We start from the raw sequence: 26394 nt of genomic DNA on the forward strand, positions 1-26394 counted from the left end.
CAAGAATGTGTAGAGAAACGTTTGTCCAAGGCAAGACAGAGGCAGGAAACAAATTATAATCAGCACACCTCTGCAGTTCCCTTGTCACCTGGAGAACAGGTACTCAAAAGGAAGATACGAGTTCACAAACTAGACAACCAGTGGGAGGCTGAGCCATACACCGTTTTACCTTCAGACTTTGATAAAACCAAGGTGTGCCTCATCAGAAAAGATGGAGGAAAAACCTCAGCGGCAGTGTCGAGGGATCATCTAAAACCATGCCCTAACCAACTAAAGGAAAGGATTGAAGACATTCCTCAGCGAATGGAAGAGGTGGAGGAAAAGATCAGCACAGTACTCGGAGAGTTCCCTCCAAAAAGGACAAGGGTGAACCAGGCCATAGTCGTGCCCGTTTTGACCTTTCCCCAGCTAGTAGTGCCAGAAAGAGATGAGACTCAAGACCAGCGGGCTCAAGCAGCAGATGCCACACCAGCAGAGGAGCAAGAGAATCCACCCCCTGCCAGCGGCAAATCTGTCATGCCCACGGTGAGCATCAGTGGTTGTAGAACATCAGGTATACCCGTGCTACGTAGAGCCAATAGAGAGCGTACTACACCAGTACCAGTGAAACGAAGGTCTACCCATGGTACCCTAGGTCAAATCCCCGTAAGGTTCCACATGTAAGTAGATGTACATAGCCGTCAAGCATATGAGCCTACAGAGACTCTGTACAAACTCTTGAGCAATCCTATTTTACTTGATGTAATGGACGATTGGGTCACTGGACTCATTGTGACCATAGCAATACTTGTAGTTAGATACCAAACTAGCTCAGGAATGAACAATGGACAATGACGCATGGACTAATCGTCACCAGGACTATTTTTGAGCTTTGATTTTTGTAATTTTTATTTTTGAAATCTTGCAAATAGTTATGATTGTTCACTTGTTAATTTGTTTATTATTTGTTTCCTCAGTCCAGGAGTATTGAATTTCACTAAGGGGGGAATGTGGAACCCCAGGAGTCGGGTTGCCACAGTGGCATTGCCTCCTTCACCAGGTGTCAGTAGGAGAGAAGTAGAGCAGAACCTGGGGAGTGGAGCTGTGATTAAACTTGCCCCAGAGCTGAGCGCTAGGAACCGGATACCGGAGTCTGTGGTTGCATGGGTACTGAAGTCCCGGCAGCTAATTCCGAAGGGGAGTGGGCTGCAGGTCTCCTTGCCCGATCTAATACCCGGCAGCACAGCAGCATACCAGAGCCTGGAGCTGACAGAAAGGAGCGGCACCTGTGATAGGCTTGAGCTGCCTGCCATGTGGGCAATGGTTAGTTTTTAAAAACAGAGACAGCAGCAGGAGGGTGAGCTTTTAGGCAGCAAGGAAGAAGGGAGGACAGCGCAGAAGGAAGGCCTCTGTACCTACCTGGCCAGGTGTATCCAAAAATTGCTTCTAGGCTGCCCATTATGATCTGTTACCAGTACCCCAGTCTTTACTATCAACCATCAAGTAAAGTAAAAGAAAACTACAGACCTTGTGTGATTCAGTGATCTCTTGCGCCCTGAGTCCTGCACCACAAGGTACACGAAGCCTGACATAAACGATACTGGTAGCCCTGGGGTCCCGCTCCAACTGTGGGGAGCAGAACCATTCCAGTTGCGTCACCATCAGCCCCAGCAGTCTCCTTTAGCAGCATCCGCCATCCATTGCCAAACACCACAGGTGGCGTCACGTTAAATCCTATATACATATTCCCCATTTTATGGCACAGCCAGGGCCACAGAGTCAGGTCACGTCCCCGTGACTTCACCTAAGAACTGTCTGACCCTGTTCCGAGTACCTCACGGCCCTGGTGGGCATGTCAAATGGGAGTCTAAATCCAGAAGTCCCCATACTGAGCATGTCCGTGATGTGGCGTTTCCCCATTGGTGGTCAGATGTCAACTGCTCTGGTGAGGTGGCAGCTCCGGACTGGACCACGGATAAGGTCCTGTTCGACTGGACATGAACCTTCTGTATAAAAGGTTCTCAGAGGCACACGCCCATGCGCTAGTGTCATTTAAGTGTGGTTGTTACCATTGGATACTCTACCACTCAGTCTGCTTGTGTGCATGTGTCGCTCTAATCTCAGAGAGTACTTATGTGGCTAGGCAGGGTTAGTTCGTCATACTTTGCTTGGCTTGGCATCTGTTTCCTTCATGTGTGCGGTTAGCACAGTTGAGTCACAGAGCAAGTACCAACCCTCAGGCTAGACTTCGCTGGGAGAGCGACAAGGTCGTGCATCTAGCGTCCCATGTGCGGTTAGCACAATCTACTCGCATTGCGAGTTCAGTCCTTCTATATTCAGCACCTGATTCGTTACTGTGTGCGAGTGACAGGTTTTGGTTGTAGTGCTAGTTCAGTCCTTCTATATTCAGCACTTGCTTCATTACTGTGTGTGAGTGACATGTTTCGGTTGTGCTAGTGTAACACCGCAGGGTCTTGGTTGTTACAGTGGCATTACTTTCCTCATGGGAAGAGTGATGTCACGCTTGGAAGCAAGGAAAGATCTCTTCTATCAGGTAAACACATACATGCAACATGTTCGCACTCCGGGCCAGAAGTGGGAGATCTGAACCCAGCTTTCTGGGTAGCTGCTCTTGATATATATTCTGGCTGGAGGGGATGTCAGTGGGCAGTCTGCCAGGAGGACAGGAAGAGAGCAGTCAGACAGTGAGTGTGGGAAAGACTGAAAGGGGCCGTGTAGCCAGAGCTGCAGCAGCTCCTGGAGAAAGAGAACTGAAAAGGAAATGACAGTTTGTAAAAAGGGTGCAGGAGAGCAAAGCACAGGAGAGTGACATCTGGGGAGGATAGCTGTGACTGGGCTTCCTCCCTGGCAGAGCGCAGATACCGGTAGCCGGAAGACCGAGGTTGTGTCGGACTCTAGACTGTAAAAGACATGTACCAACTTCAGTCCCTGCAGGCGCAGCAGGCTAGGCCAACTACTAAATGTGACCAATCCACTCAGACACCAGTTGTGGAACCAGCAAGCAGGCCCTCGTGTGCCGTACCAGTGGAACACTATGACCCAGAATTATCCTGGTCAGGGAGTAACAGCCGTTCAGAGTTACCTTGGCAAAGGAGATAAACAGTTTTGTTTTCCAGTTTGCATATGACTGAAAAAGTTAAATTAACCCTGTTGGATTATGCCTTTCTTGTACAAGTTTAAAAGTTTAATTTAACCTGGCCAGGGTATCAGGGTATGTGCACACATTGCGGATTTGCTGCGGATCCGCAGCGTTTTTTGAGGTGCAGAAATGCTGCAGATCCGCAATTGATTTACAGTACAATGTAAATCAATGAGAAAAAAAAAATGCTGTGCACACTTTGCGGAAAATCCGCTGCGGAAACGCTGCGGTTTAAAAGAAGTAGCATGTCACTTCTTTTTTGTGAATCTGCAGCGTTTTTGTACCCACTCCATTATAGAAAACCGCAGGGGTAAAAACCGCCACAAATCCGCAAGAAAACCGCAGCAAAAACGCACAAAAAAATGCTGCAGAACCGCACAAAAAACCGCAGGTGCATTTTCTGCCAGGAGAGGCAGAATCCGCACCAGAAATTCCTAAGCCTAATCCACAACGTGTGCACATAGCCTAAAAGTTCTTTGTTTGAAAAGACGCGGAGGCCATGTGTTACCGTAAACGCAGCCGAGCCGATGCCCCCATGTCGCCAAACCATGACGTGGGTGAGCATCCCAAGTGGGAATGCGATGTGGACCTCCTGAAGAAGGAGATCTGTACCGAAACGTACGTTGGGGAGTGAGTCCCAGCTCACCTGCTTTGCACCACTATGGGTAATAGAACTTAATTGTATTTATTGATCTTGCTACTGTCTATTCATGTGTGGTATATAGTGAATGTGGCCAATATACTGTATATATAGCTGTTTGGAGTCAGGAGGTCCTTTCTTTGAATTTTTTGCTGGTAGCCGGTTGCACCTATTGGAAATCTACTATGACCAATATATGCCTCGCAGCTGAGCCAATTTATTAGCCACTAATGAATTAACATTTATAGCAGTAATTATACTTTTCTTTTGTCTATATTTGCCCATGGTGCTTTGCATTGAGTCATCATCTTGGATTTTTTATCACTGACCCAGTATATATAGTTGTTCTTTGTACTGCTCTATACATTGCTTTTTTAACTTTTATATTGACCTTTGTGTGATTTATGGGTTTAAAATAAAATATTGTTAACTTTGTATGTTAAACTAGTATTGACTCAGTTCTCTTTTCTTGTTTATATTCTCTATATTTGAGTCGCTATTATCACAGTATGCAATTAGCATACAGATGCGAATTAACGCACCGCTATACATGTAGCTAAGAATGGCTTGAAGAATGTTTTTTCTATAGAGTAACCTGGACCTACCCAGACTAGGGAAGGGCAGCGAGCAGGGTCTGTGGCAGCTGAGCACGTGAACAAGATGGCGATATGCAGAACTAGATTATACCGCACAACTTCAGGTATGAAGAAACAAAGTTTACTTAAATGAAAACACAGTATATAACAAAACAATGATGTCAGGATCCCAACTCCACACATCAGACTAGGGTACACGTCTCAGGATAATAGACGAAGGCAGGAGGACATCACAGGTTAATGAAGTCCAGGGTTATCTGGCATGGGCATACTAGGACGGCCTCACTCTCGGGCCTCAGGCGCAGCACAGGCTCAGCAGGAGAACATCAGACACTGACCTCGGACGGACTTCAGATGATGGCAGGGGTCATCACGGGTTGATGCAGTCCAGGGTCATCTGGCACGGGCTTACTAGGATGAACTGTCTCTCAGGCATCAGGTGTAGAACAGGCTCAGCAGGACATCAGACACCGACTCAGGACAGACGTCATCACAGGGTGGACCCCGGTGATCCGGTGGAACATCGGGTCACAGGCAGGACATCGGACAGAGGATAAACTTCTGGGACACTGGTGTGGCAGCCCAGGTCATCAGCTGGGACACAGGAGTGGCAGTCCAGGACATAGGATCCATCAGGACATCAGATAGACATCAGGGACATCGGCGTGGCAGCCCAGGTCATCGGTTACATCAGAACATCAGGAACACCGGATAGACATCTGGGACACTGGCGTGGCAGCCCAGGTCATCGGTTACATCAGAACATCAGGAACACCGGATAGACATCTGGGACACTGGCGGTTACATCAGAACATCAGACATAGGAAGGACATCAGGACACAGGCAGGGCATCAGGAATACCGGATAGACATCTGGGACACTGGCCAGGCAGCTCAGGTTATCGGCTGGGACACAGATGGCACAGGACCAGGCAGCGGTGGTCATCAGGTTCCTTGCTATGGCCATCAAGCTCCGGGCATCAGACTGTAACAATTATAGTGGTACACTCAGGAATCTCTTGGCTTGAGACAAATAAGGCAGCTGAACCAAAGTGCAGTGTAAAGTCTGTATTATGCAAAATGAAACACAGGTGCAAGGCGTGAGCAAGTTCAAACACAGTAAACAAGATGATATCAGGAGAAGTGCCTTTGCAGCTCTGCTGCAGGCAGAGTCAGTGTTTATATGCACAAACGTGGATGCAGTATGTGCACAACAGTTCAAGTAAATAGCAAACAAGGTCCTTCTTAGGAGTAGTTCATTTGCAGCTCTGCTGCGAGCAAATTCTTATGGGTGTAGCACCCTCTGGGTGAAGCAGATCATAAGACACACTTCATACTAGGGTTGGCAGTCATTAGAAAAGAGTCCAGAAGCAGTGCAGAGCTTCGAGTCCAGAAACAGTCAAATAAACTGGCAGCGGATACCAAACTAGATTGGCTGTAGCAGGCAGAGCTTACATTTCCTGGAAGGCAGAAGAAGATTGCAGATAAACACGGGCAAAAACAGCTTGCAGCACAGACACCACTGAGAGCTGGGAAGGTTTGCTGAGGAGGCGGAGCATCTGAAGAGGAAAGTCTCTATTAGCACAAGCCAGGAATTCTAGCAGAATAGCCAAACAAGGAGTTGGATGTGAGCCAGGGTTATAAAGACAGGGAAGGCGGATCACATGAGCAGAAGTGAGGCAGCAGACGCCATCTTGGAAAAGGGCAAAAAGTACCACAAATAAAACAGAGGGAATCCAGAGTCCTGACACAGACCTAGGAAGGAACTCAATCCTGATGGTGAAAGCACCGCCGGACTGAACCCGGGCCGGACGGGGTTAGCACCGCATAGGAGGATGATTACAGTATAGTAAGAGCTCAGCAAAAACACCGGACTCCATCTTTAAAAGATGAGCCCAGGCAGTTCAGACATTGGGTACGGGGTGTCAGACAAAAAAGGACTTCAGAAACATAACACAGAGGACACAGTTCAGACAGGGTCAGGTAGTGGATATGCAGCTGCAGCGCCCCAGAGTCCTGGTCGTTGCAGTACTGTCGCTCCGCCGCTAAGGGGAGTAATGGTATGTCTGATGGCACTAAAGGAGTTCACCTGACCAGGTATCACAGACACACATTACACTTCACACTCCGGCCACCAGGGGGAGTGGTTCTATCTAGTAGGCCACTCCTCACACTTTGGTAAAACTGGGGGTTGGACAGGAAGTTGGGGAGAAAGGAGCTGGGAAGAGCTTGAGAGAGGACCTGTCAGGGGTGGGATCCTGGCAGACTCCTAAGAAAGGACAAGAAGCGAGGTTTATTGTGAAGAGTGAGAAACGGGAATACAGCAAAAAGGAGATAATACCAGAAGGAGTCGTGCCTCAAGAATAGCAACATCTTTCTGAGGCGCGTAGCCGGTGGCCGGAACGCCGAGAAAGTAAGAGACTCCACGCATTACTTTAAACTACGGCCGGGCAGTTAACTATAGGTTGGCTGCCTCACCATTACACCTAACGAAGACAACGGAGGCAAACTGTGGGAGAGGGGCGTCCCTAGGGTCCCTATAAAATAGCTCCAGGCCTACCCCGTCATACGGGTGCATCCTAGCCATATCATCTGGGGGATGAAGAGAGAGGAAGAACAGAAACATACACAACAGTTGTGAGGACTATCCCATGGTGCTCAGCAGGGAGGTACTACAACACACAGGCGCTAGAAGGTAGACACTGATTTCCACCTGCAAAGGGAACTCTGGATGTGCCTTCGGACCGGCCGGTCTCAGACGGCCCTGTTAACAGTATTCTGGATTGAGGATCTTGAAGCCTTCAGTAAAGAGGTAAAGAGACTGCAACCCTGTGTCCTCGTTATTCACCGCGAACTGCACTACGCACCACCACCTACACCTTTCATTGGACGCCCCTTAGCAGGGTCACGGACCAGGTCTAGCCACCGTGACAACCCCAGAACTGAGACAGAGAAGCCTGGTACCGAGTACCCCGCGGCCCTGCGTCTGGGGGCGCTCCAAACTTGGCATCACGAACAGGATCTACTTAAGCCTGAAGAATCAGGTCATGTGTGCCTTGGAACTGTGATTTATTGTGCTTGAACCGTGATTTATTGCAAAGACTGTGTGTTGCTATTTGCCGCCAAAATCCACCATCGCCGCTCACGAAGGGAGGAGCCGTAGCTTCGTGGGCGGAGCTGGTCAAAAAGAGCGCGGAACTAGAAGACGCGGTAAAGCGACGATCGCGGAAGAGGAACACCAACTTCCAGCAGGTTAGCAGGGGGAAGGAGCGGCCATGTCTGAGTCAGGGGGAGCAGAGGCGGCGGTCACAGCCGTAGACCCAGAGGCACCGCCGGGCCCCGCAGTAGACGCAGCCGAGGGCCTTGTACCACAGCCGGTTTCCGCAGAGCTCGCTGCCCCTACCCGCCAGCCGGAGGTTGCTGCGGCTACAACAGCCATCATGCCCTTCTCCATGCCATATCTACCTGGAGCAGCCTGGCTCCCGCGATACTCTGGAGAGTCACATACATTAACTGACTTTAAAGAGGGGATCTGCAGCCTGCTTGAGTTCTATCCCTTGACAGAGCCTCAGAAAGTTCATATAACAGGCCAACTCTTTGGGGCGGCTCTGAGAGAAGTGAAGTCCTGGCCCGCCGCGGATAAGGGAACTGCACAGCAGGTCCTTGCAAAGCTTAAAGCAACCTTTGACACCCGCACTGCTACAGAAATTAAGTTGACTTTCTATGGGTGCAAGCAGAGGCCGCAGGATAGCTTACGGGACTATGCCCTTAACCTCCAGGAGGCGCTGCGAGCCATCAAGTAGAGTGACCCCGGCAGCATGCAAGATGAAGATAAACTCCTGAAGGAGCAGTTCATTGAGGGGCTCCTGTGCAGCCACCAAAGGGGTCAACTGCACTTCCTGGCCATGCAGAATCCAGACCTGACTTTTGCGCAATTCAAGGATAAAGCCATCCAGGAGCTACAAGAGCGACAGCCCAGCCGTGCAGTGCCTCCCAGGCGTCCCGCTCTCACATACCACCAGGAGGTGGCGTCGGATGCCCCTGTTGCCGCCGAGGCCGATGCCCAGAGCCTAGAGGACGACTCCCCCGCAGGACTCCGCCTCCAGATGCAGGAGCTGACCAAGAACGTTGCTGCCCTAGCCCGGACCGTGCAGTCCCTACAGGAGGCCCCCAAGGAGAAGATCCAGCTGGCCTCCAGACCAGAGGATGTCCCCTGGATGCGACAGAGGAGGACTCCGCCGACCAGAGGTAGGGACGACGATCGCTTCCATCGGGACGGACGACCCATCTGCCGCCGCTGCCACCAGGTGGGCCACCTTGCAAGGTACTGTCCTTTAAACGAGCAACCCCTGGGGCAAAGGGCCAACCCCCAGGAGTAGGACGATCAAGCCCGCAGCATTGGAGAGCCAAATACGTTGGAGGGCGACCAGTTCTTCCTGTTGTGATCGATGGTATCCCCATGAACGCTCTGCTGGACACCGGTTCTCAGGTGACGACTATGCCTTACGTGCTTTATAGACGGTATTGGGAGGACGCCGACATTACTCGTGGCCCTGATGACGATTTCACCATAATATCCAGTAATGGTCAGCCATTGCCACAAGTGGGGTATAAAGAGGTCACCATCAAAGTGGGGCGGGTGGAACTGAAGGCCCAAGGGATTGTAATTGTTGATATTGACCGCCGTGAGTGTAATCCCATGATGACCATTGGTACTAATGTTATAGAGAATTGTCTTGCAGAAGTTATTGTCCTTTTACAACAGGTCGCAGAAACAGCTGGCAACAGTGAACAACGTGTCCTGCAAAAAGAAATCAGGGCCCTAATGCAAAGACAGCAGGTGGAGCTGGCTGGTGGTGAAATTGGTCACGTCACAGTGAGTGATTCAAACCCCATTGCGATACCCTCCAGGAGTGAAATGTTAATATGGTGTCGGGCAGCCATAGGCCTCAGGGGTAAAGACTATCAGGCCCTGGGAGAACCTGTATATTCGGATAATAGGCCTACCCTCCTGACAGCCAGAGGGGTGGTTGACGTCCGCAAGGGGAGGGTGCCAGTACGTGTTCTCAATTGTGGGGAGGAAGAAGTCCAGCTAACCAAATATGCCACACTTGCCAAACTGTTTACTGTTAATAGTAGTGTGATACAGGCACCTGGGCCCTTGGTCCCGTCCAATCCAGCAGAGAACAACGGTTCTGCAGGGCAACCGAAAGATTGGTGTCGGGAATTACACGTGGGCACTGACTCTACCCCACCTCACCAGAAACAGGGGGCATACAGGGTGGTTCATGAGTACGAACGGGTCTTTAGCAAACACCCCCTAGATTTTGGGCAGGTGAAAGGGATCCAACATCATATCCCCACAGGGGATCATCGACCTATAAAAGAGAGATACCATCCTGTACCCCCAGCTCATTATCAGTGTGCCAAAGACATGTTGCGAGAGATGAAGGAGGCTGGGGTAGTGAGGGACAGCTGTAGCCCCTGGGCAGCTCCATTAGTTCTCGTTAAGAAGAAAGATGGCACAATGAGAATGTGTGTGGATTATAGGCAGTTAAATAGCATTACACATAAAGATGCATACCCACTGCCCAGGATAGAGGAGTCACTGGCTGCGTTAAAATCTGCTAACTACTTCTCTACCTTGGATCTCACCAGTGGGTACTGGCAGGTTCCCGTGGCGGAGGCGGACAAGGAGAAGATGGCCTTCACGACGCCGATGGGTCTCTGTGAATTCAACTACATGCCCTTCGGACTGTGCAATGCCCTGGGGACGTTCCAGAGGATGATGGAGTGCTGTCTGGGGCACAAGAACTTTGAAACCGTACTGCTGTATCTGGACGATGTCATTGTCTTCTCCAAGACCTATAAAGACCATCTGAAGCACCTGGCCGAGGTGTTTGAAGCCCTGTCCAACTTTGGCTTGAAGGTGAAACCATCCAAATGCCACCTGCTGAAACCCAAAGTGCAGTATCTTGGCCATGTGGTGAGTGCTGAAGGAGTGGCCCCAGACCCCGACAAGGTTACGGTGATTAAGGAATGGCCAAAACCCAGCAACCTCCATGAAGTCCGGCAGTTCCTCGGGTTGGTAGGCTATTACAGGAGGTTCATCAAGGACTTCACCAAGAGGGCCACGCCATTGCAAGATCTGTTGGTGGTCCAATCCAAGAAGAACAAGGGGAAGAGCACCCCATTCGATTGGAACGAAGGACTGGAAGGGTCATTCACTTGCTTGAAGATGGCGCTGACGGGAGACAAGGTACTGGCCTACCCTGAGTATGATCAACCGTTTGTACTGTATATGGATGCCAGCAACGTAGGACTGGGAGCTGTGTTGTCCCAGGTCCAGAAAGGCAAGGAGAGGGTAATCGCTTACGCCAGTAGGAAACTTCGTCCCACGGAAAGGAACCCTGACAACTACAGTTCCTTCAAGCTGGAAGTCCTCGCCATCGTGTGGGCAGTGACAGAGAGGTTCAAGCACTACCTGGCCTCAGCGAAATTCACCGTCTTCACGGATATCAATCCACTAATGCACTTGGATACAGCAAAACTCGGGGCCTTGGAACAGCGGTGGATGACCTGGCTGTCCAATTATGATTTCACCATCAAATACCGGGCAGGACGCAAGAATGTGAATGCCGATGCCTTGTCCCGGATGCCCAATTTGCCAGAAACGGGGGAGGACCCGGAGGCACTTGAAAAAGTAGAACTGCCCGCTTTCCATCGCCCCAAGGCCACTCAATGCTCCCATCATGTGAAGAACAGGCACAAAAACAACCAAGATGCCACGCTGAATCCCCTGCCCCACCACGGGTGGGCAGAGACCCAGGATGGTGACCCTGCAGTCCGTCGGGTGAAAGAGCTCCTGACGCAGGCAGGTTTGCATCCCAGCCCGGATGATCCACAAGAAACCCAACAGCTGTGGAAGGGGAGAAGCAAACTGTTTATTCACGATGGTAAGCTGTGCCGAAGGAGTATCGACCCCCGCACCCATGAATTGGTATGGCAGATAGTGGTCCCAAGGCAAGATGCGCCCATGGTTCTGGGAGCGTACCACGATGGGGCTGGACACTTCGGGTGGAGGAAGTTGGAGAGACAACTCTGAGGGAGATTCTATTGGATTGGCATGAAAAGAGACATTGAGCAGTGGTGCGGGAGTGTGGCCCGTGCAGCCTACGCCGGAAGGACCATGACAGCCAATGGGCTCCCTTGCAGCCCATCATCACCAAACGGACGCTAGAACTGGTAGCGCTAGACCACGTGAAACTGACGCCTAGCCGGTCAGGCTATATCTATGCTCTCACCATAGTGGATCTTCTCCAGGTTCCTGGTGGTTGTACCTGTCAAGGATCTAACGGCCAGGACGGCCGCCAAAGCCTTCCAGCACTACTTCTGTAGGCCCCATGGGTATCCGGAGAAGGTACTGACCGATCAGGGACCGGCATTTGAGGCGGAGGTGTTCCAGGAGTTCTGCCATCTGTACGGGTGTAAGAAGATCAGAACCACACCGTACCATCCACAAACCAACAGGATGTGTGAAAAGATGAACCAAGTGGTGATTGACTTACTGAAGACCTTGCCTGTAGAAGAACGGAACTTGTGGCCAACAAAATTGCCCGACCTGGTAGACATGTACAACCACATCCCAGTGAACTCTACTAACGGCACTCCAGCGTACCTGATGCGGGGAAGGCCTAGCAAGTTGCCCGTTGATCTGGACATGGGGGTTCTAACCCCCGAAGATACCTCGCCGGATGCCGATTGGGATACAGAGAGGCAGCAGAGGTACTGCAAAGTACAGGAGTGCGTGGAAAGAAGCCTCGCTCAGGCCAGGCAAAAACAGGAAAGGGACTACAACCAGCATGCTCCTGCGATCCCCTTGCCACCTGGTGAGCAAGTACTCAAGCGGAAGAGAAGGCTACACAAGCTTGACGACCAATGGGAAGCGGAACCGTATACCATCCTGCCGTCCGATTTCGACAATACTAAAGTCTGTCTCATCAGCAAAGATGGGGGGAAACCTCAACGGCAATATCCAGAGACCACCTTAAGGTATGCCCTGACAAGTTGAGAGAGAAGGAAACAGATCCAAGAACCTCTCCACCTGTAGAAGAGGAGAAGATGATACACACTGTTCTTGGCGATTTCCCCCAATCGTGGACTCAGATAAATCAGGCCATCGTGGTACCTGTATTAACGTTTCGTCAACCGAACCCGCCTGAACTGAACGTGGTGCCAGATCCCCCGGACCCGTCATCACCACAGACCCCGCTGGACAATGACATGCCCACCGTCGGACCGGCGGAGCCTCCCTCTGCTATCGGCGAATCTGCCATACCCACTATTGCTAGCAGCAGCTCTGAGAGATCCAGCATGCCAGTGCTACCCAGACTCACTAGAAGCGTAGCTAGAAGGCAATGCACTACACCAGTGGTACAAGCATAGCGAGCCCTGCTAGGCCAATAGCAACCCCTGCACTACGGAGGTCTACACGTAGCACCAAGTATCAAACTCCCCTTCGCTACAAAACTTGGAGGTATTAACAAAAGTTGCTAATTGTGTTTGTGTAAATATCTTTGTTACAAGTTTAAAAATGGACAACGGGGCAATGGACAGTAAATTGCTCCAAAAGTTTCAAAAGGGACCCCTTTGTTTACCCGGGGTCCCTGCTGTTTTAAAGTTACAACCACTGGACTGAGAGTCATAAACTGTGCATGACCAAACTTTCGCAACGTTCAAGAGTCCTCACCTCCCATAAAGGGAAGCACTGTTATTATTACTTGTTTATTGCATTTCCAAAATTTGGTATGTTTGTTGTTAACATGTATTGTTGTTTTTCTTTTCCCAGTCCGGGAGTACTGGATTTAACCGAGGGGGAGTGCAGCGCCCCAGAGTCCTGGTCATTGCAGTACTGTCGCTCCACCTCTAAGGGGAGTGATGGTATGTCTGATGGCACTAAAGGAGTTCAGGTGACCAGGTATCACAGACACACATTACACTTCACACTCCGGCCACCAGGGGGAGTGGTTCTATCTAGTAGGCCACTTCTCACACTTTGGTAAAACTGGGGGTTGGACAGGAAGTTGGGGAGAAAGGAGCTGGGAAGAGCTCGAGAGAGGACCTGTCAGGGGTGGGATCATGGCAGACTCCTAAGAAAGGACAAGAAGCGAGGTTTATTGTGAAGAGTGAGAAACGGGAATACAGCAAAAAGGAGATAATACCAGAAGGAGTCGTGCCTCGAGAATAGCAACATCTTTCTGAGGCACGTAGCCGGTGGCCGGAACGCCGAGAAAGTAAGAGACTCCACGCATTACTTTAAACTACGGCCGGGCAGTTAACTATAGGTTGGCTGCCTCACCATTACACCTAACGAAGACAACGGAGGCAAACTGTGGGAGAGGGGTGTCCCTATGGTCCCTATAAAATAGCTCCAGGCCTACGCCGTCATACGGGTGCGTCCTAGCCATATCATCTGGGGGACGAAGAGAGAGGAAGAACAGAAACATACACGACAGTTGTGAGGACTATCCCGTGGTGCTCAGCAGGGAGGTACTACAACACACAGGCGCTAGAAGGTAGACACTGATTTCCACCTGCAAAGGGAACTCTGGATGTGCCTTCGGACCGGCCGGTCTCAGACGGCCCTGTTAACAGTATTCTGGATTGAGGATCTTGAAGCCTTCAGTAAAGAGGTAAAGAGACTGCAACCCTGTATCCTCATTATTCACCGCGAACTGCACTACGCACCACCACCTACACCTTTCATTGGACGCCCCTTAGCAGGGTCACGGACTGGGTCTAGACACCGTGACAACCCCAGAACTGAGACAGAGAAGCCCGGTACCGAGTACCCTGCGGCCCTGTGTCTGGGGGCGCTCCACAGCCTCTAGGATAGGCGGGTCTGGGTACTCTGCCCCCAGAATAGGCGGAAAAACAAAACACAAACAGATCTGGGTACTCCCACCCAGAACAGGCAGAAGACAGGTATCAGCTCTCCCAGAACATACTGCAGACAGAACGGGAGCTGTATAACACACACACACACACACACACGGCTAGACTCAGAAACACAATACAATGCTCTGGCCATGGCCAACAGGAAAGAGGGAGTTTATATAGGAGCTGCCCCTCAGCAATAGGCTGAGGGAGCAACACAGGTGCACACTCAAACCCTAATAAAAGCAGGGTAGGTGTGGCCACATGCACCCTAAGCACAGACAGCACAGGAACTGTGGCTTAGGGCAACTGGCAGCGACTGCTAGCCTGAACACAGGTGGAAAGTCATGCACCAGCTGCAGAGGACCTTGCAACCCATGGATAGCTTCCACAGTGGCAGCCGGGGACCGCACATGCGGGTGGTCATGCAGCAGAGCAAAGACATCACAACACATGTACAGCTGCGCAGCGGAACAGGGAACTGAGCCACATCCATACAGGTAACAGACAGCAGTATCCCTGCACATTACGGGGAGAGGAGCAAGGGTTAAAGCAGAGACATACAGAGTAACGCCGACGAAACAAGGTATAAACCCACCGGCTTTACACTTTGTTGTATATAGTTGGCACCTATTTAGGTGCTTCCTACTGGTTTTACAAAGAAGCTTTAAAGGGACTGTTTCAAATGTTGCCTTAAATATTGATTTGTTTACAGAGACCTGAAGAAAAACCCATTTGGCGTGGCAGAAGACAGGGTCTAGATGCCATGCCTTGTAGCCCGCCCAAGACCTACATTGGGGGTTAGCAAAAACGGGTCCCTCGCTTCGCTGCTGTTTAAATGATTGACTTGAATATTGATTGCACTTTTTGAATAAGAAAATGTTGAATTGGTTGCAGTTTGTTTAATAAAGTGATAGTGTTTAATATATTAAGAGAATATCCAGATTTGTTGCACTTTGAGAAAGTGGTTAGTGAGTTAGTATAATAATATGCAGATAGTGTTGAATGTCACAGCAAGAGATAGTGAAAGAGTGATAGAACTGATGTTTGTTTTTGCACTTTGAATAAAGAGAAATCTAAGTAAGTAGTATACCCATAAGGGTAGTTGCCGTTTCATAGTAAAAGTTTATTTTTGAAAGTCAGTTATATATTTTTGTATAAATGTTCCAGTAACTTTAAAGTATTAATTCTTCCCATAAAGGGAAGCCATAGTCTAACCTGTTTTACCTGTATTAACCTTTTTACATGCATTTAAAAATTTGTATGTTTTTTAATAACCTGTTATTGTTGTTTTCTTTTCCCAGTCCGGGAGTACTGGATTTAACAGGGGGAGGGGAGTGTAACAGGGTCCTGGTTGTTACAGTGGCATTACTTTCCTCATGGGGAGAATGATGTTACGCTTGGAAGCAAGGAAAGATCTCTTCTATCAGGTAAACACATACATGCAACATGTTTGCACTCCAGGCAAGAAGGGGGAGCTCTGAACCCAGCTGTCTGGGGAGCTGCTCTTGATATATATTCTGGCTGGAGGGGAAGTCAGTGGGCAGTCTGTCAGGAGGACAGGAAGAGCGCAGTCAGGCAGTGAGTGTCGGAAAGACTGAAAAGGTCCGTGTAGCTAGAGTTGCTGCAGCTCCTGGAGAAAGAGAACTGAGAATGAAAGGGCAGTTTGTAGAAAGTGTGCAGGAGAGCAAAGCACAGGAGAGTGACATCTGGGGAGGATAGCTGTGACTGGTCTATCTCCCTGGCAGAGCGCAGATTTCGGTAGCCGGAAGACCGAGGTTGTGTCGGACTCTTGGAGGCACAGCAGAAACCGGCTGGACAGATGGATTACATATCACCTGTCTGCCCTAATACGCAGGAGGCACAGTGACACAGAGCCCGGTTCGTGATAGAAACCCTATAAAAATGCTCGAGACACCTGTTATACGGGTTTGTGTCCTAACCTATATGCAGGACAGAGAGAACTGTGAGGACTTTGCCAGAAGCCATAGGCAGTAAAGGACTACAACACCACCGGAGGAAGGCTTTCATCTCCACCAGGTAGAGGGGACTCTGAACTTGCTTCCTTGCTTCCAAGCCAGCCGAACCCTGCCTATACCTGTGATCTGGTGTCCTAGACTGTGGATATGTAGCGCCCCCACTGTCGCAGGGCCGAGGGGTACCCGGTACCGGGCCTCTGAGTCTCTGTTCTGGGGTTGTCACGGTGGCTAGACCCGGTCCGTGACCCTGCTGAGGGGCGTACAATGATAGGTGTGAGGGAATGGTGATGATGTTGTGGTGGTGTGGTGCAGGTTGCAGTAAATAACGAGGACACCAGGTTGCAGTCTCTTTACCTCTTTACTGAAGGCTTCAGGGTCCTCAGTACGGAATACGGCTAACCAGGCTGCGCAAGTCCGGCCGGTCCGATGGTACCTCCAGAGTTCCCTTTGCAGGTGGAAATCTGTGCCTACCCGCTAGCGCTTGTGTGTTGTAGTCCTTCCCTGCTGAGCACCACGGGATAGTCCTCACAACTGTTGTGTCTGTTTCTCGTGTTCCCTCACAACTCGATTCTGATGTTCTTCCACGTCCCCCCAGATCTTATGGTTAGGACGCACCCGTATGACGGGGAGGCTCGGAGCTCTTCTGGGACTCTAGCGTGGCCCCACTCCTGTTGTTACCCCCCTGTGTCTTCCTAGGTCAATTGGGTGAGACAGCCCGCCTCTAACTGACTGTCCTGCTGTAGGTTTGAAGTTTGGCTTGGAGCTCTATACTTCCTCGGCGTTCCGGCCACCGGTTATGCGCCTCAATAGGATGTTGCCTCGTCTTACAGCACGACTCCTACTGGTATTCTCCTTGTTGCGTTGATCTCGTTTCTCACTCAGCACAATAAACCTCGCTTCTTGTCCTTTCTTGGGGTACCGCCGTTATATCGTGCAGGCGCGGTCCCGTAACGTTCTCTCTGGTTGCTAGGCCTCTGTCAGGATCCCACCCCTGACAGGGACCCCTCTGAATCTTCCCCTACAACACCCTCTGCCACAAGGTGTTGCCTGGTTCCAACCCAGTCAGCTTTCTGATCTAACTTCCTGCCTAACCCCCAGTTTTACCAGATTGTGAGGAGTGGCCTAATAAATAGAACCCTTAGCTCCCCCTGGAGGCCAGACTGTGAAATGTATTGGTGTCTGTGATACCTGGTCAGATGAACTCCTTCAGTGCCATCAGACGTACCATAGCCCCCCTTAGCGGCGGAGCATCAGTACTGCAACGACCAGGACTCTGGGGCGCTGCACTCCCCCCCGGTTAAATCCAGTACTCCTGGACTGGGAAGAAAACAACAATACATGTTAGCAAAAAGACATACAATTTTGAAAATGCAAGTACAAGTAAACTTTTTAACAGAGCTTCCCTTTATGGGAGGTGAGGACACTTGAACGTTACAAACATGGTTAAATATTTTAAATAACTTTTCTTACCCAACCGGGTATTCTACTAAGTGCAAAATCTTTGAACAATAATTTAACATTGCCTTTAAGGAGGTACTCGCTGGATCCACTAAAGACCTTCTTATAACACATTATAAGGCCAATCAACTTTTATGCATTATCCTTCTTTACATCTGCAGGACCGCCTGTCCTAACTGCTCCAGACCTACTGCCTCTCCTTTCTGTTACAGGACCGCCCCTTTCTGCCCGGGCCTACTGTCTTTCTACTACTATACACAGTATAGAACATATCATCCATCTTTCGGTTCAGGATTACTGAGCCATCTCTGTATGGCTCCTAGGAGGACTCACTGACTAACCCCGTACGCGTTCACTTTCTGTCCTCATTCTTTTACCAACATTATTAAACATCTCTTACAATTAACTAGCTTTCTACATATAACTTTTACATATCAGCATTGTTACTTCTTCTTTTAAAGCATCATCATTCCTTAAGTGCTATCGATGAACATCCCTTTTAAGAGGGGACCAAGTCTCTATGAGGTAGTGCAACTTCTCAAGCTGCAAGTCCGTATGCAGCAAGGACTCCGGTACTGCTTCCAGGAACAGTTTCTTCGCAAAGAGTCCTTTCTTTTATAAAACCAGTAGAGAGCACCTTTAAGAAGGTGCAAACTATTTACAACATCAGTTTTTGAATCATTCACCGTCCATGATTCGGCAGTCTCTTGATAACTACGGCAAAAAGTAGAAACAACCAAAAAGCAATAGGGATCCCGGGTCAACAAAGGGATCCCTTTAAGAGTTAACCCTGGACGGGTGTTAGCAGCAAAACAGCAGAGAAAACAATGAACTATTTACAATCAATAAAGCATTCTTGCTTACTCAGTTTTCTTGCAGTGCAGGGGATGGTCTCTGATCCACGGCCGATGCGGTGTCAGTACCGGTGGTTGATCTCTCAGGTGCCGTCAGATCACCTGGTGTCTGGATCTGAAGGCTAACCCAGTTTGCAAGTTCGGTAGCCGCCACAAGGGGACGGTGGTGAGAGTAACAAGATCGGTCAAGCCCGGATCAGTCATGGTTGGGGCAACAGGTGACGCCCCTTCAGGCTCACAGCGTTGGACATTCCGAGCGCACCACCCTTGCGCACTCCGGTGGCGGGTGTAGGTCACCTGATCCCCCCTTTGCAATGGTTCACCATATTGGTTATAGCAGGGAGTTTTCACGTTGTAACTAGTGACAAAGACGTCAGTCGGTAGTCCCGGTTCCTGTATGGAGCCCCAACCCCGCTTCGGGTGGAAGGCCAGCACAGTCCCCCGCTTTACCACATCTTTCCTGCCGTGCGCAAACTTTCTGCGTTGCGTTTTCGGCATGTCAGGTTGTTCCGTATCGTCTCGGTGTCTCCAATGCAGGATTAAACATTGTTTATACTGTTCCCAAGTGAGCACAGCAAGTGTGAGGCCGTCCTCCCGAGCTCCATCTGGCCCGGTCCAGGGGGTGTCCCACCGGAGGACCACCCCGTCTGGGCCCACATCTATGGGTTCTCCCATCTTGGTCGGTAGTGGAGGCACCAGCTTCCCCATCGCGTCGGGGGTGAGGGTCACCCACTCCACCGAGAGGAAACAGTTATTGCTGGGGTGAGGAGCGGTCACGGGAGCGGGATCGGTCAGGAGAGCTGGATCGGTCGGGGGAGTAGGGGCGCCGTCCATACCTGCGCCTGATGTGATTCCACTGATGTCGATCTGTTCCGTTGACGAGGACACTAGAATCAGCGGCAGCCTGGACCGCGGCTCCTCCTCGGCGGCCTCCCGATGTGGCTCCGCTCTCCATGGCTCCGTGGTCGGAATAGGTAGGCTCGGCTCCTCCGCCGGCAACTCCAGGGAGTTCAGATCCTTCACCGGCGGTGGACGCAGATCCGCCTCTGGTGGGTGAGGGCAAGCCAGGATCGCTTCGCCGTCGCTCGGGCACTTGCTGCTCATCGTCGCTGTCTGGCATTCGGCGACACCGCATGCACCTGGCTCCGCCATTTCTCCAAGGTCGAGCTCCTTCTTCGCCTCGTTCCCGCCGTTGCAAATCAGGGGGTGGTTCTCCTCTGCTGCTGGGCAGGTCGTCATCTCGCAGCAGAAGTCGGAGGGGGCAGTCGCTACTTCTGGCACCGCTTTGGTAGTCTCCTCCCATGGCACGCCCTCCATCTTCCTCTGCTCTCCCTGTGGTGCTGCAATGGCGGCGGGTTTTGGCGGGAACTTTTGGCGGCAAGTAGCAATACACAGTCTTTGCAATAAGTCACAGTCCAAGTACAATAAAGCACAGTTCCAAGGCACACATGACCTGATTATTCAGGCTTAAGTAGATCCTGTTCGTGACGCCAAGTTGTAGCGCCCCCACTGTCGCAGGGCCGAGGGGTACCTGGTACCGGGCCTCTGAGTCTCTGTTCTGGGGTTGTCACGGTGGCTAGACCCGGTCCGTGACCCTGCTGAGGGGCGTACAATGATAGGTGTGAGGGAATGGTGATGATGTTGTGGTGGTGCGGTGCAGGTTGCAGTAAATAACGAGGACACCAGGTTGCAGTCTCTTTACCTCTTTACTGAAGGCTTCAGGGTCCTCAGTCCGGAATACGGCTAACCAGGCTGCGCAAGTCTGGCCGGTCCGATGGCACCTCCAGAGTTCCCTTTGCAGATGGAAATCTGTGCCTACCCGCTAGCGCTTGTGTGTTGTAGTCCTTCCCTGCTGAGCACCACGGGATAGTCCTCACAACTGTTGTGTCTGTTTCTCGTGTTCCCTCACAACTCGATTCTGATGTTCTTCCACGTCCCCCCAGATCTTATGGTTAGGACGCACCCGTATGACGGGGAGGCTCGGAGCTCTTCTGGGACTCTAGCGTCGCCCCACTCCTGTTGTTACCCCCCTGTGTCTTCCTAGGTCAATTGGGTGAGACAGCCCACCTCTAACTGACTGTCCTGCCGTAGGTTTGAAGTTTGGCTTGGAGCTCTATACTTCCTCGGTGTTCCGGCCACCGGTTATGCGCCTCAATAGGATGTTGCCTCGTCTTACAGCACGACTCCTACTGGTATTCTCCTTGTTGCGTTGATCTCGTTTCTCACTCAGCACAATAAACCTCGCTTCTTGTCCTTTCTTGGGGTACCGCCGCTATATCGTGCAGGCGCGGTCCCGTAACGTTCTCTCTGGTTGCTAGGCCTCTGTCAGGATCCCACCCCTGACAGGGACCCCTCTGAATCTTCCCCTACAACACCCTCTGCCACAAGGTGTTGCCTGGTTCCAACCCAGTCAGCTTTCTGATCTAACTTCCTGCCTAACCCCCAGTTTTACCAGATTGTGAGGAGTGGCCTAATAAATAGAACCCTTAGCTCCCCCTGGAGGCCAGACTGTGAAATGTATTGGTGTCTGTGATACCTGGTCAGATGAACTCCTTCAGTGCCATCAGACGTACCATAGCCCCCCTTAGCGGCGGAGCATCAGTACTGCAATGACCAGGACTCTGGGGCGCTGCAGATACCTGAAGTCTTCAGTAAACCAGGTAAAGAGACTGCAAACCTGTGTCCTCCGTTCTTTACTGCACCATTTACCATCCTCATCTACACATCGGGAGCCCTGGGGACCTACTTCACCTGTGGGACGTTATACCATCTAGCTGCCATAACATCACCCCAGAGGACCCCTTTAAGCAGCGTCGGACCTACTGACCGAATACCACAGGTGGCGTCACAAACACAAACTTTATTAAACCCTTAAAAGACCTTCCCTTTAATTGGGCGCCCAGGGCCATGGACCGGGTTGCAGCCACCGTGACATCCCCTTTAAGTACCGGACCTGGTACCGAGTACCCCACGGCCCTGGTGGGCGACTCACTAGTTCAGTCCATGTGCTCTCCTTGTGACTTGTAACAGGGTCAGCACTTGGTTTTTCGCTGTGCCTCTCTGAGCGGTAACAGAGCTGGTCATATAGCGTTCTGTTTACACAGTGTTTCACTTTAACACTGTTAGTTTAACCCCCTTACCGACCTCCGCCATACTATTACCGCGGAGGTCGGATCCCCTGCTTTGATGTGGGCTCCGGCGGTGAGCCCACTTTAATACCGGGACATGTCAGCTGTTTTGAACAGCTGACATGTGCCCGCAATAGCGGCGGGTGAAATCGCGATTCACCCACCGCTATTAACTAGTTAAATGCCGCTGTCAAATGCTGACAGCGGCATTTAACCAGCGCTTCCAGCCGCATGGCCGGAAATGAGCGCATCGCCGACCCCAGTCACATGATCGGGGGTCAGCGATGCGTCAGCATAGCAACCAGAGGTCTCCTTGAGACCTCTATGGTTGCTGATGCCGGATTGCTTTGAGCGCCACCCTGTGGACGGGGCTCATAGCAAGCCTGCAATTCAGCTACATAGGAGCGATCTGATGATCGCTGCTATGTAGCAGAGCCGATCGCGTTGTGCCAGCTTCTAGCCTCCCATGGGTGTTATTGAAGCATGACAAAAGTAAAAAAAAATAAGTTTAAAAAAATATGAAAAAAAAATATATAAAAGTTTAAATCACCCCCCTTTCGCCCCATTCAAAATAAAACAATAAAAAAAATCAAACCTACACATATTTGGTATTGCCGTGTTCAGAATCGCCCGATCTATCAATAAAAAAAAGGATTAATCTGATCGCTAAACAACCTAGTGAGAAAAAAATTTGAAACGCCAGAAACACGTTTTCTTGGTCGCCGTGACATTGCATTAAAATGCAATAACGGGTGATCAAAAGAACGTATCTGCACCAAAATGACATCACTAAGAACTCCAGCTCGGCACCCAAAAAAATAAGCCCTCATCTGACCCCAAATCACGAAAAATGGAGACGCTACGGATATTGGAAAATTGTGCAATTTTTTTTTTTTTTTTTAAGCAAAGTTTGGAATTGTTTTTTACCACTTAGATAAAACGTAACCTAGACGTGTTTGGTGTCTATGAACTCGTAATGACCTGGAGAATGGCAGGTCAGTTTTAGCATTTAGTGAACCTAGCAAAAAAGCCAAACAAAAAACAAGTGTTGGATTGCACTTTTTTTGCAATTTCACCGCACTTGGAATTTTTTTCCCGTTTTCTAGTACACGACATGCTAAAACCAATGATGTTGCTGAAAAGTGCAACTTGGCCATATTGACGGAAAAATAAAAAAGTTATGGCTCTGGGAAGGAGGGGAGCGAAAAACGAGAATGCAAAAACGGAAAAGGGTAAGGTCATGAAGGGGTTAAAGCTTCCACCTATCTGCCTCATTCCACCATTGTTCAACAGCTGCATTTTTCCATCTCTGCATGGTGGCCCCCAGGTTGCGATTGCACTATATTACTCCTTTATTCAGTGCAATCCTGCGGTATATCCAGCAGCTGGAGGGCATGTTGTCCACACTTGAGTGGGCAAATTCAGCTGTGGATATATCCACAGTAGTGGCACAGGCCAGGGCCGGCTCCAGATTTTTGAAAGCCCGGGCGAAAGGGTCTCAGTGGGCCCCCCCCATCCTTTAACACATACTACGATTCATGATGCCCAGATACAGCAGAGAAGTATAGGTATACTACAATGCCAGATTTCACTTCTTACATGAGTAGTAGCTATTGTAAATTCTGCAGTGTATATATACAGGACAGGAGGAGTGGTACTGTACAGTGTATATATACAGGAGTGGTAATGTACAGTGTATATATACAGGAGGAGCGGTACTGAGCAGTGTATATATAGAGGGGAGTGGTACTGTGCAGTGTGTATATACAGGGGAGAGGTACTGTGCAGTGTATATATACAGGGGAGAGGTACTGTGCAGAGTATATATACAGGGGAGTGGTACTGTGCAGTGTATATATACAGGGGAGAGGTACTGTGCGGTGTATATATACAGGGGAGTGGTACTGTGCAGTGTATATACTTCAACAGCCGCCCAGCCCAGGCCCCCAGCACCTGTCCTGTATATATATTATATACACTGTATCTATACAGGCTGTGCTGGGGGCCTGGGCTGGGCAGCTGCTGTAGTATATATATATGTCAGCTGCAGCCGCCCAGCCATGGCCGCCCCAGGTCACCCAGACTGTCAGAATATACAGCGATATAGCATGGCACTCACTCAGGCGCTGGTAGGAGCTCCTCCGGAATCTGCCTGTGCCTGATAAGTTCAGCACTGCACGCAGCCAGGGGCGGGAGAGCAGAGCAGGAGAATGTGCTCTCTCCGCCCACAATGTCACGCTGGCTGTGTCCTTAACCCCGATGTGCCTGGCCCTGCACTGACTGAAAAGATGCTTGTGCCAGCGCAAATTGGAATCTATGACTGTGTGAGTGGGCCCCACCATCTCGCCAGGGCCCCGGCACTTGCCCGGGTGCGCCGGGTGCTGACGCCGGCCCTGGCACAGGCAACCAGCGAAGCCGCTTCTAGAGTTGCTACTGTGACTCCTGCTCCTTCTTTCTCACATTTCCCGCCTCCCTATAAGTTTTCAGGGAACAGCAAGACTTGCAAGGGATTCTTGAACCAATGCTCAATTCAGTTAGAGCTACTGGCCTCACGTTTCTCATATGAACAGGCCAAGGTGGGATTTGTGGAGTCCTTGTTGATGGACAGAGCATTAGAGTGGGACACGCCGCTCTGGGAACGTAATGATCCGGTGATCCTGAGCATCGCTCGCTTTCTGGGCGCTCTGAAGCAGGTCTTTTTCGGACCCCATGTTACCTATGATGCCGCACTCCAACTCTTGGCATTATCCCAGGGCTCTTCCACCATCAACCAGTTTGCTATCCAATTCTGGACTTTAGCTTTCGAGTTGGAGTGGCTAGACAAGGTCCTGATTCCCGTTTTTTGGAGGGGTCTTGCAGGTTATGTTAAGGATGCTTTGGCCACTAGGGAGATTCCAACTACACTGGAGGATCTAATATCTTTGTCCACTCGCATTGACCTTTGGTATGCTGAATGAAGGTTGGAGCGAGCCCAGTGTAGAACAAGGATTCAGCTAGCTCCTAACTTTGCTATTCCTTTGAAATCTCCAGCTCAAACGACCAATGTGGTGGAGCCCATGAAGGTCTCTCGAGTGGAATCAAAATTCCGTTCTGCACGTTCCCAATTGACCCGCTTTGTTTGCCAAACGTAAATGGGAGGGAAGCAAGTGGTAGGTTAGGCCGCAAAAGTCTGTCCGGTACTCAGCCTTCTCTCCTCTGCACGTGCGCGGTACACAGTCATTGAGCGCACGGCACTTATGTCTCTGGCGGCTACTGAGCGCACGACACTTCTCTCTGCAGTGGTACAGCTGGAAGCGGTGGGGACCAAACAACACAGCCAGTCATGGCGCCGGTGCTCAGAGGATGGAGCACGCTGCTCACCTGGCTGCATTCGCGCCAAACTGCCCATGGCTGCATGCGCTTTGCTTTTTAAGCTGCCTCTTCTACTCGGGTTATGAGGTCAGTCCGGCTCCTCATTCCTTCCCCCAGGCAACAAGGGAGGTAGCCTCAACAGTACCGGTCCCGGATAGGTACAGTTACAGTACAGATCAAAAGTTTGGACACACCTTCTCATACTGCCCCTATTGGACAAACAATCAGTAGATTTGGTTTCCAGTACCATCTCTATGCTGACAACACCCAATTATACACCTCTTCTCCTGTTATCATGCCGACCTTTTTAGAAAACACCAGTGATTGTCGTACCGCTGTCTCTAACATCATGTCCTTCCTCTATCTGAAACTGAACCTGTCAAAAACTGAACTCCTCGTGTTCTCTCCCTCTACTAACCTACCTTTGCCTGACATTGCTATCTCCGTGTGTGGTTCCACCATTACTCCAAAGCAACATGCCCGCTGCCTTGGGGTCATCCTTGATTCCGAGCTTTCATTCACCCCCCACATCCGATCACTGGCTCGCTCTTCTTATCTGCATCTCAAAAACATTTCTAGAATTCGCCCTTTTCTCACTTTCGACTCTGCAAAAACTCTTACTGTCTCACTTATTCATTCTCGTCTGGACTATTGTAACTCTCTACTAATCGGCCTCCCTCTTACCAAACTCTCCCCGCTCCAATCTGTCCTGAATGCTGCTGCCAGAATCATATTCCTCACCAACCGTTACACCGATGCCTCTACCTTGTGCCAGTCATTACATTGGCTACCCATCCACTCCAGAATCAAGTACAAAACTACTACCTCATCCACAAAGCACTCCATGGCTCAGCACCACCCTACATCTCCTCTCTGGTCTCAGTCTACCACCCTACCCGTGCCCTCCGCTCCGCTAATGACCTCAGGTTAGCATCCTCAATAATCAGAACCTCCCACTCCCATCTCCAAGACTTTACACGTGCTGCGCTGATTCTTTGGAATGCATTACCTAGGTTAATACGATTAATCCCCAATCCCCACAGTTTTAAGCGTGCCCTAAAAACTCATTTGTTCAGACTGGCCTACCGCCTCAATGCATTAACCTAACCATCCCTGTGTGGCCCATTCAAAAAAAAAAAAAAATCATAATCAGGTTCCTCTCATCATGTTCTCATACACTTTATGCAGTTAATAGCCCTCTGTGTCGGTACTGTTACATACTTAGGCAGTTAACTGGTTCATGCAGCTTTACATGAACACCCGAGCCTTACACTATGACTGGGCCGAACAAGGAAAGCAATTGTTACCATCCAC

This window comes from Ranitomeya variabilis, chromosome 1 (genome assembly GCF_051348905.1).
Source record: "Ranitomeya variabilis isolate aRanVar5 chromosome 1, aRanVar5.hap1, whole genome shotgun sequence".
NCBI classification, from domain to species: domain Eukaryota; kingdom Metazoa; phylum Chordata; class Amphibia; order Anura; family Dendrobatidae; genus Ranitomeya; species Ranitomeya variabilis.